This window comes from Carlito syrichta, unplaced genomic scaffold, assembly GCF_000164805.1.
Source record: "Carlito syrichta isolate Samal-C Ts95f unplaced genomic scaffold, Tarsius_syrichta-2.0.1 Scaffold308101, whole genome shotgun sequence".
NCBI lineage: Eukaryota > Metazoa > Chordata > Mammalia > Primates > Tarsiidae > Carlito > Carlito syrichta.
In genome coordinates, this window is record NW_007252197.1 from 389,307 (window position 1) to 403,120 (window position 13,814).

Here is a 13,814-nt window from a genome sequence, read left to right on the forward strand (position 1 = left end):
CTATGAGAAAGCCTTCCCTGGGTTTCAAAGGAGGGCAGATTCAGAGAATTCAGCCTGGTCGGGGCCTCTGGCCACGCTGGGGTGGAGCTGGTGTGACGGTCAAGCCTGGCTTGGCCACCGAGCCCCTCTGAGCCTCCTCTTGCCCCCAGAGTTGGTGGGCTCGTGGGAGAGTCTGGGCCCTCACCCCACATGGCCTGCTCCAGAGAGCCTTGCTCCAGCCTCCCTTTCCACGCTGGTGGTTTTATCGGGGCTTGGTGCCTTGTCTGGGGAGGAAGGGGGCCAGGCTGGCCTGTCTGGCATCTGGCTGTCCCCGAGCACGGGTGGCCGAGAGGAGGCAGGTTGGCATGTTGCTCAGGACCATGTGTGCTGGAGTCCAGAGGTGGGCGGTGTGACCGTGGGGGACCTTGTGGCGGACGGTCTGGCTTCCGGGGGACGGGCTCAGACCCTGGTTGGGCAGCCTCTGTTTTCCAGCAGCGGACCTGTTGACTCCTCAAGGCAGCCCTGTGCGTGTGCCCTGTTCACAGAGCTGTTGCCTGGGCTTCCAGTGGTTCCACAGGTCCTAGGCAGGTCTGACATGAAGTCCCCCTTTACCCTCAACCATGTGACCTGGAACAAGCAGACATGGGCAGGAGGGTGTTCCAGGTGCAAGAGAGGCGTGAGCCAAGGCTCCTGGGTCAGAACAGGCAGGGTGTGTTTAGAGGGTGGGAATAGCTGAGACAGAGGCGGGAGGGCTGTATCCTGATCCCAGGCACTTGGTCTTTTTCCTGTGGGCGGCAGGGGCAGGGAACAGGGAAGCTGGGATTTGTTGGAAAAGCCAAAACGGATAGGGGTTGGGCGAATGGGCCTCCTCCCTCCCCAACCCTGTGCCCTGGGGTCGTGACCTCAGGCCCTGCCTGTTCATCCAAAAAGCACAAACTTATCCCGACTCACGTGGGCCCGGCCCTCGGGGGAGTGGGACCTGGGTGCCAGACTCCCCAAGCCGTCTGTTCACCGGGCTCTGCAGAGTGGTGGCACCTAAGCACCTCCATGGAGGGACCCAGGACCTGTGGGGGCTGTGGCCTATCTGGTCCAGATGCCCTTCCTCTCCCCTGCCCCGCCTCCCCCTGCGCCAGGCAGCCTCTTAAAGCAGGACAAAGCGTGCATAGCATCGGCCTGCCTGCCTGTCTCCGCCTAGCCCTTGCCCTGGATCCCCTTTGCTGCGTTGTATAAGGGCTTGGGGTCTTAGAAACCGCTGTAGAGCCCAGATACACATCCTCTTTTTTTGTCTTTGTGCAATAATCAGTGTCCCTGGCAGAGCCCGGGCCGAGTTGGGGCCTGATGAGGAGGCAGTCTCTGCCTCCTCCAGGAAGCCCTCAGCCTGGCCCTGCCGCTGTGATTATAGCGCTCCCAGTCGCTGTACAGTTTCTATGGTGTGAATGAACTTCCCTCCTAGTTGCTGATGGCGCTGGTACCTGCTGGCCCAGATGGCCCGGGTGTAGAGAAACCAAGTGGCAGCCACCACCCGTGTTGTTTTGAATAAAAACCCAGAAGCCTATTTAAGAATTTCTCCATGTGTCTCTCTTCTTTCCCCAGTGGGTGGGTGTCAAACTGGGGCTTCTGGGGGCGGGGTGGTGGTGTGTTCTCCTTCATGTTCAGGCTGTGGCATGCCCCATGGCACGTCCCCTTGTGGCTGGGGCACACAAGGCGGGGGAGGAGGCAGCCCTGGCTCGCACGCTCTGAGTTCTGTGGCCGAGATGCTGGGCCAGGGCAAGAGGCTGTTGCAGGAAGAAGAATCTTCTCACCTTGGGCCCTGCTTTCTGGTTCTCACTATGGTTATGATGAGAACCCATTTGGCTGCAAAGGACAAAAACCCACTCAAATGGGCTGAAGAATAAAAAAGCAAGAGAACAAGAAGATAGAAAAAGAGGGAAGAAGAAAGGGGAATGAGAGGCCATGCGTGGTGGCACACGCCTGTCGTCCCAGCTACTCAGGAGGCAGGATGAACCCTGGAGGCCAGGAGTTCAAAAGCAGCAACAGCCAAGCTGGTGGCTAGAGAGCCTGCCTGGGCCTCACGGGCCTCACCTGGGCCTCCTCCTTCCCATTGTGTGCCTCTCCTCAGGAGCTGGCTGCCCTGGCACTGCAGGGACAGGAGACACCAGGACAGCAGTGTGGCCTCCAGCTCAGCACCTCTGAGGCCCTGCCGCTCCGGAGATGGGTGGGTGAACTAAGCCCACCTCCAGGAAGGCCTGTGCCCCTGCAACCCTGCCCCATGGTCACCTGTGCTTTCCCTGTTTCTGCCTCCTGGGGTCTCCTTTGGGTGGCTGCTGTAGCTCTCGGATAAAACAGAGAAATCAGCACAGGCTCCTCTGCCGACTCAGAGCAGGTGACAAGTAGGGAGGCCAAGGATGGTGATGGGAGCTCCGAGCTGCCCGCAGTACTGCCCAGAATACCAGGGGTTTCCTGCTCAGATCTGTTGGCGGGCCTTTTTCTACCTCAGGCATTTGCCCACTGTGGGGGCAGGGACAGAGGCCGCACCTCAGGTGTGTGTGTGAGAACTGCATGTGTGTGTTAGGTACAAACACCACTACCACGTCCTGACAGGCCTAGTCCAGCTCCTGGGGTGCTGGCTCCATCCAAAGAAAGCTCTTATCTCCATTTCACAGATGGGGAAGTGGAGGCAGACGAGGCCCTCTGCAGAGCAGGCTGGGGCCCAAGTCCATGTGCAGCCTGTGTGGATGTGTGGCTCGGGGTAGCGGCTGCCCATCCTGGTCCTCATTTGTCACCCGGGGACCTGGCCCAGCTGCCATTGTAGACATCATGGCTGGGAGAGGTCTCCAGAGAGTTCCAACCCTGTGCCTGCAGCCCTTCCCCTAGCCCCTGGCAGGCCTGCTGGGCTCCCCAGTACTCTAGGAACCTGAGACTCTGCATGTCCAACACCCGGTTCTTGCCTTTCCTGATATCCACACCCCTCCTGGTCCCTCGACTTTGGAAGACACACCCCGTGGGCTTGGCAGCATCCCTGGAAGCCTGAGCTTCCTCTGCCTCCCCAGACATGGGCCCCTGGCCCGGTGTCTCTTGGGCCTCCTGCGTGTCTCTCCACAGCATCCTTTCCAGCCCACACACCGCTGCCTGCCCAGGTGTCACCATCCTGGATTGTCACACCTTCCTCCCAGCCCTCCCAGCCAAGGCTGGTGCCCTGTTCTCAGTGGCTCATCTGACCCTTCACTTCTCCACAGCTCCGAGACAAGGCCCTGACCTCCCGGCAGGTACAGTCCCACCCCCATGCCCATTTCCCACAACCCCTCTTCAGCCTTGGCTCCTGCTGGTCTCCTTGGCAGGTCTTCTGCCTTGTCTTCCCACCTCCACAGCTGCCCCTTGCCCCTGGGGTGCCCCACCTGGCTTCAGGGAGACTTCTGAGAGCTAGCATGTGCCCTTTTGTCCCTTGTGGTCTGGCTTGTCCTGCCTCACACCATGCCACAGATCACAGTGACTGCGGAAGACCCAACGCCATGTCTGTCTCCCCCACGAAACTGGGAGTGTCCCAAAGGAAGGACATATCAGTTTATGTCTGTGTCTCCAAGGAATATCTCTAGGCTGGGCTGGGGCAGAGCCTCCACAAATGTTTGCTGGATAGATGAAGGAGGAAAGATGGAGGGAGGAAGAGGAGGGAAAGAGGGCGGGAGGAAGACGGAAAACACACAGGAGGGGAAGGGACTGGAGCTCACTGTGCTGAGGAGGGATGGAGCTGCAGCCTCTGCTGGCAGATGGCCACAGCAATGTCCCTCACACAACTGCCCAGCTGTGGAGTTCTGTGCTCCAGGCGAAGGCCACAGGCCCAGAGGCTGAGGTCAGGGCACTCACTGGACTAAGCAGCCAGCTGGAGTGGTCCTTGGGTCCAGATGGGGTGGGGGGGCAGGAGGGTATGGGAAGCACACACTGGAGGGGTTGCCCTGCGGGCTCTGGAGCCTGTTCTGCCCCCCCCCACCTCCACCTGCTCCTGGCTCTGGCTTCAGACTCCCAGAAGGACACAAGTGACAGTCGCTTCTCCGAGCTCGAGCAGGTCCCCACCCACCACCGTGAGTCCAGGGCCCACCCGGGCTTCTTTCCCTCCTTACTCCCAGCGAATCTCCATCCCTCCCCCTCCCACGGCTTCCACGGCTCACCCACCCGGCCCTTTGGAGGCAGCTGCTAGACCATACCCTTCTTCTTAGAGCGCTCCTCCCCCCCATGGCCCCTGCTGCGTCACTGCCTTGGTGTTCGCTGCAGGACCCCTGAAGTCTGGCCCCTCCTCAGCTGTCCTTCCAAAGCCTTGCCAGCCTCTCTCCAGGCTCTGAGGAGTGAGACTTATCTCTGAGCCCCAAGCCCTCCCAGGGCCATCCCCGTGCCTCCCACTGTGCCTTTAGGCAGAGGATGGAGAAGCAGAGTGCTGGCACCCGGCATGGCGGAGCAGCCAGAGACCTCAGGCACCACCTTGGCTTTGTTCTCACACATTTACTGGCTAATAGAGGTTGGGATAAAGATGTGAACAATAGCAGCTCCAGGTTCTAAGCTGGGGCGGGGGGAGGTGGAAGTGAGGGCACAGAGAATAATCTGGCCTCTGACTGGTGCAAATGTGACCTGCACTGGGGGGCACAGGTGGGTCCAGCCCCTCGGCTGAGTATACTTTGCCCCAACTCTGTCTAAACCAGACTTGACTCTCATGGTCCTATGGGACCTGAGGTGTCCTCTAGCCTCACCTACTCCCTTCCCCCTCTCCCTGGCTCTTAAGCGTCCCTTCAGGTCTCAAATGTCTCTTCCTTCCAGAAGTCTTCCTGGCCACCCCATGACTTGCCCCACGGCTCCCACTTTCCCCTACACACCAGCCCTTCCTCCTCAGCTTCCTTGACTGTGTTCTGAGTCCCCATCAGAGTGTGCTGGCTGAGGACAGCAACTTTTCTCCTTCCCTCCTGACCCTGGCGCAGCGGAGCCCCAGCAAATGTCAGCTCCGAGGCTGTGTTTTGGATGCGGGAGGGATTTCAAAGACCACCTAACCCCTTCTCCCACTTCTCTACCTGAGGAGACAGGCCTGGACAGGTGGCATGGCACCGTCTGGGCCACACCGCGCGACAGAGACCGGGAACGCTCACCAGCAGGCACCACCATAGTGCAACTCACCCCCCTCTCCCTGCAGGCTGGCCCCGGGGGAGCAGAGCCCTGATTTGTTTTCCTCTCTCACCCGTTAATAATGGGATTAAAAGCAAGTTCCTGTCAAGGAGAGAGCCTGGCTTAAAAAAAAACCAAAAAAACCCAAGAACATTTTAAGAAAACGAAAAACTTCAGCCATCAGCACTTTTTATTTAGACCTGAATTCATGAATTTTAACCAAATAAACACAGGCATGTTAGGTATTAATATATGTAAGATTATGCAAAAACCACTATTATGGCTGTAATGAAATGAGCTCTGATTTGTGGGGCTCCAGGAGGGAGGCATCCTTTGGTTCCTAGCGCTGTGACCTCGGATTGCCGTTGCCATGGTAACAGACTGCCGTGGGAATCTGTGGGTGGGAGGCTGGTCCTGTGGGGAGGGGCAGGGGCAGGGCCAGGCTGGGCCGGTGGGGACCTGCAGGCCCCCATCCGGCCGGGGCCATGGGCATCTTGGTCCCCCAGGTGGAGGCCAGCCCGAAACCTCAGAGGAGAGGGGACCGGTCACCAGCAGGAGGGTCTGGGTGGGCAGAAACAACAGGCGCACACCATTCTCCGCTCACCCACAGCCTGCCATTGGACTGTCCCTCCAGGATGGCCTCCTGTCGCCTCTCAGTAAATACTAGCTGAGCACCCACATGCTCTAGGCCTTACTAGGTATTGGGGACACGGAAGCGACAGGCCCCTGTGCTTACAGACCTGGAATCTCAGAGCGGGAGACAGATCACAGACAGGCCAACACAGTGAGCCAGGTCGTTTCAGAGCCTGCAAGTACCACAAAGGCAATGGAGCAGGCGATGTGATCGGGAGTGACTGGGAGTCCTGCCTGGGTGGCCAGGCAAGGCCTCGCTGGGGACACCTGAAGAACCCTGCCGAGGCAGTGGTGACCCCTTTCCAGTTAGGGGGAGGAGCTCAGAGGGCAGGGGCCAGAGAAGATACAGTACATCCTGTTACATCTGAATTTCACACAAACCACGAATAATTTTTTAGTGTAAGTAGGTCTCATGTCATATTTGGTCTTGAACTCCTGGGCTCAAGCAAGTCTCTCACCATGGCCTCCCAAAGTGCTGGGATTATAGGCGTGAGCCATCACGCCCAGCCACACATCATATTTGGGGCATACACGAATAAGTTATTTGTGGCTCATCTATTTGCTGTGTCCAGTATTCTTCTTTGCCAAATCGGCAAGTCTGTCAGAGAAGGGATGTTATTAACCAACCAAAGGGGCTCACTACCTGATGCGTGAGAAGCCAATACTATGACATTGGGTTTTTGAGAAAAGAAAAGTTGTTTATTGCAAGTCAACTAACAGGGAGACAGGACCCTTGCTCAAACCTGTCTCCATGTGCTGGTTTCAAGGCAGTTATTCAATTTAATTTATTATTTTGTTTTTTAGAGACGGGATCTTACTCTGTCACCCAGGCTGGAGTGCAGTAGAGTGATCATAGCTCACTGCAGCCTCGAACTCCTGGACTCAATGGTTCCTCCCACCTCAGCCTTTTGAGTAGCTGGGACTACAGGCATGCATCACCATGCCCTGTTAGTTTTTGTATCTTTTTGTAGAGGTGAAGACTTGCTATGTTGTCCAGGATGGTCTCAAACTCCTGGCCTCAAGTGGTCCTCCTGCCTCAGCCTCCTAAGGTGCTGGGATTACAGGCATGAGCCACTATGCCCAGATTAAGGCAGTAATTTTAGTAGAAGAAGGGTTAGGGATGGATTCTGAGATTAGTAGGTGATTGGTGGAAATTATCTCTCCATGGATAGCATGTGCAAAATGGAGGAAAGTTAGCATGAAGCTAGGAAATTTGGGCTGTGACATCAGCAAGCTCGTTCTTTGCAGACTCAGTTGGCTGCACTGGTTCCAAGCAATTTCAGCCAGTTTTAAAATCTCACATGTGAAGGGAGTTCTATCATTTCAGTGCATTCTTTTCTTTCCTGCCATCCTATAGACTTAAGCATTTCTGTTAGTGACCAGTTTCTTTGCCTCTTTGGGGCAGGGTTTCTATGTCACTTGCCCAGGCCATGAGCAGCAGTGGTTGCCCATACCCTGCCCATTTGCCCTGGTCCTCCCGGGAGGCCGCCCATGGGTCTCCAGCCCTTCTCTGAGACTGGTGAAGGTGAAGCACCCTCTGCCCGGCTTCTGCAGCTCACCGTTCAGTGGCTCCTGTGGCTCCCAGGATCTGTGGCCCTGGGTGCGCCAGCCCTCACTTCCTGCCCAGCACAACTTCACGGACAGGCCACATAGCCTATCTGTTCTGCCCTCCCTCTGGTCCCTTCACTTGGCTCTTTACTCCTTGATCTTCAAGCTCCCACCCAGAGTGACTATCTTGAGAAACTTTCCTGCTATTCCAGCCCCCAGGTTGTCCCCAACCTCCAATGGCTCTCAATTCCTCACTTGAAAAAAATTATTTTTTTTTTTATTGTGGTAAAATACATATGGCATAAATTTTACCATCTTAGCCATGTGTAAGTGTACAGCTCAGGGGCAGTAAGACCATGCATAACTCGTGCGACCACCCACCTCCAGGACTCTTCTTGTCTTGCAAAACAGATACTCTTTGATCCCTTAAATACTAACCCCCCATTCTCCAGGTCCTGGCAACACCATTCTCTGTCGGTCCCTGTGAATCTGCCTCCTCAGGGACTGCATAGGCCTGGAGTCACACACTACTTGTCCTTTTGTGACTGCTTATTTCACTTAGCACAATGTCCTCACGGTCCATCCATGGGGTAGCAGGGGTCAGAGTCTCCTTCCTTGTCAAGGCTGGATGGTGCTCCCTGGTGCATCTGGACCTCATGGCCTTCCTCCACTGCTGAGGCTCACCTGCTTGCATCCACCTTTGGGCTGCTGTGAGCAGGTCTACTGTGAATGCAGGTGAGGAATTGCGGGATCGTGTGGCAATTTTGTATTGAAATATCTATCTGCAAAACCTATAATAAGTCTATAATAGCATGCTTGGCATAAGTAACTCCATTTTGTAACAGATTTTCCATCTTAACCTAGAAATGACCCCCTTATGTAACCTTCCCGTAATCACAGTGCACACCCACATTCTTGCTTGGAAATGCCCTAGTTATGCAAATCCTGTAGCTATCTGTACCCCTTCACAATAGAATGTTTTGCTAAGAAATATAAGTCAAACCGTATAGCTTATGTCATTTCTGCCTTTATATATCCCTGCTCACTCTGTTCGGGGCTGAGAGTTCTTTGGACACTAGTTGGCTCTTGGTCGCCGGCTAAATAAAGGACTCATAGTTCGACCCTCTCTATGTGTTGGTGAATCTTTTCTCGCAATCCTGCTGTAGCAGTCTGGCATTTGCTCAGGCCCTCCATGCTGTCCTCACGGTGTCATGACTCCCCAGCCCCACCTCAGCAACCCACTTCCATGTGAGGCTGGGCTCACACTTGTGTATATTACATGCAGGCTGTTTGACCTCCTGTATTTTACTCTTTCCATTTCTCTTCCTCTCTTTTTAGTGCTTCTGCCTGCTCACCTCAGGGGACACTTGCAACTTTTGCTGTGTTGTCTCAAGACTCCCTGACTTGTATTTCCAAAAGCCCAAAGGAGGACTTGGAGAGTTTGCAGAGACAAGAGGAGAGTCCACAGTGAAGAGGAAGAGGGGGAGGGGGAGGATTGAGGGGGCTGTGGGGAACCAAAGTTCCCAGGGCCCCCATGGTCTAGAATAAGCCAAGAACTGCCAGTCCAGACAGGCGCGGTGTGAGGAGGCAGACCCGTGGTGGGACATACCTGAGGAAGGACCGGGTTGATTGAGAGTGAGCAGAGAAGGGGTATTCGTGGGTGTGATGCACTCTCTTCCGAGCTGGGCCAGGCCTGACCCCTCCTGAGCAGGCCCACCTGGCCACACTCAACTCCTGCCATCCCATCTTCAGGGCCAGCTGTGAGCACCACGAGGAGGAAGCTTTATGCTCTCCTTGGAGATGCTGGGGTGGCGGGAAGGGAAGGGCTCTGACTTTGTCCCCTCACTCCCGGAGACTTCACTGGCCTCTGTCGCATTGCAGCAGCTCCCCTGCTCTCTCCGCCTGCCTCTTTCTGCCTTCTCCTTCTCTGTCTCTCCCTCTCGCTGTCTCGATTTTTCTCTCCCTCTCTCCTCCCTCTCTTTCCCTTCCTGTCTCACCCTCCCTTTCTCTCTCTTCCCCTCTCTGTCTTTCTTACCCCCCACTCTCTCCCTTCCTCTCTCGGCCTCTGCCTTTCCCTCCCTCTCTCTCCCTGTGTGCTCCCTTGGCCATTTCTCCCTCACTGTTGGAGTCACAGAAAGCCACCGTAGGCCGAGCCTCTTAACAGGCCCTGGTTTCGAAATGGGGAGAAAGGGGCACTCATCTCCAATCACGGAGAGCCAGGCCCTTCATTCACACTCCCCTGTGCCTCCTGCAGAGGTGAGGGCACAGGGCAGGGTTCCAGCCCTGCCATCATTCCTGAGTTGCCCTCACTGGTCAAATCAAAGTGATGTGCTGTACTCTCCCCAGATACAGGGAGTGCAGGACTCAGTGATTTCTCACTCCTTTCCCGGGGCACCCCATTCTACATCCTCCCCAGATGGGGTGTCCCCACAAGAAGACTCCTCCTGGAAGGATGGGAGGGGCAAAGTCAGGACTTCAGGGCCTCAGTCAGCCTCAGGCCAGGCTGCCTGCAACCATGGGGAGGGAACATTTTCTCACCCAGGAGGCCGCAAGGAGGCACAGGTCTGTCATTATCTGTCTCCATGGAGCCAGATGGATGCTGGGAGTGTTGTTCGTAGCCAGTGACAGGCGGACCGTGGGTGTCTCAGAAGCACGGCGGGTGAAAGACGTCATACCCAAGCAAGAGGGCTGTGGGACAGCTTCTCAGGTGATTCCCAAGGGTCATTGCCTCCTGGTCCCCATGCCCTTTTATGATCCCCTCCCTTGTGTGTGGGCTGGGCACACACTGCCTTCTAACAAATGGAATAAGGCCATCGTAATGGGTGCCACATCTAAGCACAAGTGACAAGACCCTGGCTCCCATTTTGCTCCCGTCTTGTGCCAATGAAAACCAGCTTTCCTCCGCTGAGCTGCCCTGTGGAGAAGCCATGCGAGGTGGAATCACAGACGCCTCCCTCTGGCCAACATCCAGCAGGAAATGGAGGCCCTTGGGGGCTGAAACTGCTCACAACCACTGAGTGAGCTTGGAAGCAGATGTCATCCCTGGGACCCTAGCCCACTTGTGGATTGCAGCCCCAGAGACACTAAGCCAGAGGCCCCATTCCTGCCAAGTCCTGCCCCCGGCCCACAGAACTGTGAAATAACAAATGTTGTTTTAAGCTGCCCAGAGTTGGGGTGACTTGTTACTCAGCCATAAACGGATACAGGTAGACTCAGTACTGTGTTAGGAAACATGCCCTATAGCATGTGGAATTCTAGAACAGGAAAAACAAATTCATGGTGGGAAAACCCCCCAGAACAGGTTTTTCTCCTGGAAGCAGGGCCAGGGTTGCCTGAGAAAAGGCTGAGAAGACTGGGTGAGATGATAGTACGTGATGTCCTCATCCTCATAGGGTTTGTGTGACACAGGTAGGTGAATTTTTCAAAATTCAGCAAACGTCTTTCAAGATTTGTGAATTTCATTGTTTGCAAATTTCATGTCAGAAGTAATAAGGCTAAGGCATTCGAGGAAAGTGTACTGTTGTACTTATGCTATCAGCTTACTTTGAAATGCATAAAAATAGGATGATTGATGGAATGGAGAGAGGGATGCTGGATGGGTGGGTACATGATAAACAAGCATTATGAAACACAGATGGTGGAATTCTAGGCGGTGGCATGTGGTGTTCACTGAAAAGTTTTTCAACTTTGCTGTGTGTTTGAAAATTTCATAATAAAATATTGGAAAAATCATTCATTGCACAAATATTCAGAGTGCTTAATGGGGAAAAAGTAGAATGGCATTGTGGTTAATTATGTGCTAGGCATCTGATGTGGCTTTTTCACATGGTATTTCATCCTATGGCTACCCGCAAGGTTTTCTATGTACAGATGGGGAAACTGAGGCACGGGGGACTCACGTGACAGAGGTCAGGTGGCAAGGAAGTGGCAGAGCTGGGATTTCTCAGGTCCAAGTGCTCAGAAGGGTTGAGCTGTTCATGTAGGGGTGTCATTTCCAGCTGTGCCTCAGTTTCCCAATCTCTGAAATGGAGATGCACATGGCTGTGTGTGAAATCAGGTAACAGTGGCTATGTTTCTGGAGGTTAACTTTGCACAGGCTGTGTTGTAGTGCCAGTGCAAAGGGTGTGGTGGCCCGGAGGCAAGGTGGACTCTGTCCCGTCTGGGCTATGTCCTCCTTTGAGGCTGACCTCTCCTGGATGTGCAGCTCAGAAGCCTGGCAGGGAGATTTCTCTGGGCGCCTCATTCCTAGGAGATCATGTCATGCCCAGAAGTGACTTGGCGCAAAGATGATGTCCCCTCAAGGCACCCTTGGGCTTCACAGGGCTGTTGTTCACCAGGAAGGACATTCAATCCATCGCGGCCCTGGCCTGAGAGGAAAGCCTCAGAGCCCTGATACGGACAGTGGTACCAATGGACTCAGGAAACAACTTCCCCAAGTGAGTCAACCTGGTACACATGCATCCGGTCCCGTGCTTTGGTTGGTGACGAGAAGGAAGAGGGGGCGAGGGGAGCCCAGGATTGCTCCACGGGGTCACCCTCTCTGATCCTCACCCCCACTGTGCTCGCACTCTGAATGGTGTTAGGTATTACATGTCCTATGCTCCCCTAAGCCTCTCCAGGCAGGAACAAAGTCAAGTGTGCCTTTAAATCCCCTCCTCGGCTGGGGGCCCGACATAGTGAAGGCAGTAGGGAGACTTGAGTGAGGTGTCACAGCCCTTCCTGGCATGTCAGCCTGGTGGGGTGGGGGTTCTCATTCCCATGTCTGTGGATAGGAAAACAGAGGCTCAGAGAGATGATGTGCCTTCTCCAGGGTCCCCTACCAGGCGGAACAGCACCAGGACGGGCTCTGACCAGCTGACTCCAATGTCTGTGGTCTTTCTGGCTGGATCCACAGGTTTTAAGAAGAATGTCAGAGAAAACAAATTGCTCTTCCCAAACCGCTCTGGGCCTGGGAGGGGTCTCAACAGATGATTAATGGTCTAGCCATGTTCATAGCTTCCTGCTGCTCTTTGATCCTAAAACCCAAGGGCTCTACTCTGAAACGGGGTAACCAGAGGGGGGGGGTGTGAAGAGGAGAAGTGATTTTTCTCTGTACTGCAGTACAGTGACCAAAATAGATCCCCATCGAGGTCAGAGGGCTGGTCTAGGCTGTGGGAGGTGGACGGGGCACCATGGCTGCACTCAGCTCCTAAGACCTCCACCCGTCGACACGGGGAGCCAGGGCAACTCTGGCGACCCCAGCCCTAGCTAAGGCCTCCTCTTCCTGTGGGAATTTATGTCCTGTGGTGAATGGGGCAGGAGGGGAGGAAGAGATGACGGGTCTTCAAGTGGCACCTTGTTTCCTGAGCATCTGGTGTCCCAGTGTGGACAGAACACTGGGCAGGTGCAGTCCAGCTGCTCTCCACATCCTAGGTGGACGTGCAAAGCTTCTGGGCGCTACTCCTCTTCCAGCTGAGTCTTCTGGAGCGAGGCTGGGCCTGGCAGGGCAGTCCCTGCCTCCTGCGATCCCCAGGGCAAGTGTCAGGCCCAGAACGGGTTTGGGGTGGGTGGGGACCTCAATATCTCACAGTGAGGTGCAGACTTTTTGGCCTGCCATTCAAGATTGTCCCAAACCGGGCTGCACCTGTCTCCTCTGTGTCACTGCTCCTTCTTCCTCGAGCTGCCTGAACTGTCAAGCCGGATGGTGCTGTCTTTCCTGTCCAAACATCTTCCTTCACCACCTCCACAAGTGGTCAGACCCCTGAAGACCTGGATCCTCCAGAGCCCTCCCTGAACCTCGGGTGGAGTCAGCCATGCCCTCTTCTAGGCTCCCATGGCTTTCCCCTGTCCCTTTCCTCTGGGGTGTGTCCAATGTGAGTCTGGATCCCAGAGGGACTGTCTTTGTCAGTTTGGGCAGCCATAACAAAACACCAAGGACTGGCTGGCTTGAACAGCAGACTTTGCCTTTCAGGCTTTTGGTGGCTGTGAGTCTGGCCAATTCAGTTCCTGGTGAGGCCCCTCTTTCTATCCTGGCTTTGGGATGCTGCCATCTCACATGACCTACTCTTTGTGCCCATATGGAGAAAGAGAGCATGCTTGGGAGCTCTGGTCTCTTTCTCTTCTCACAGGGACCCCTAATTCCCTCATGGGACTCTACCCTCGTCACCTCACCTGAATGTAATCACTTCCCAAAGGTCCCACCTCTTAGTACCATCACATCGGGAGTTTAGGCTTCAACAGATGAATTTTACAGAGATGCAAACATTCAGTCCACAAAGGAGACTGTTCATGAACACTTGAGAGACAGGGACTGGGCTTCAGTGTTGGGTGGCTTGGTCGAGGATTCAGGGCAGCTGATTAGAAAGAGCACTGGTGTCACTCAGAGCTCTCCAGAGAAATACATATATATTCAATTGGCCCTTGAACTACTCAGGGGTGGGGGTTGGGGGTGTTTGTCCCTTACACAGTTGAAAATCTGTGTATAACTTTTGGCTTCCTGAAAACTTAACTACTAACAGCCTGCTGTTGACTGG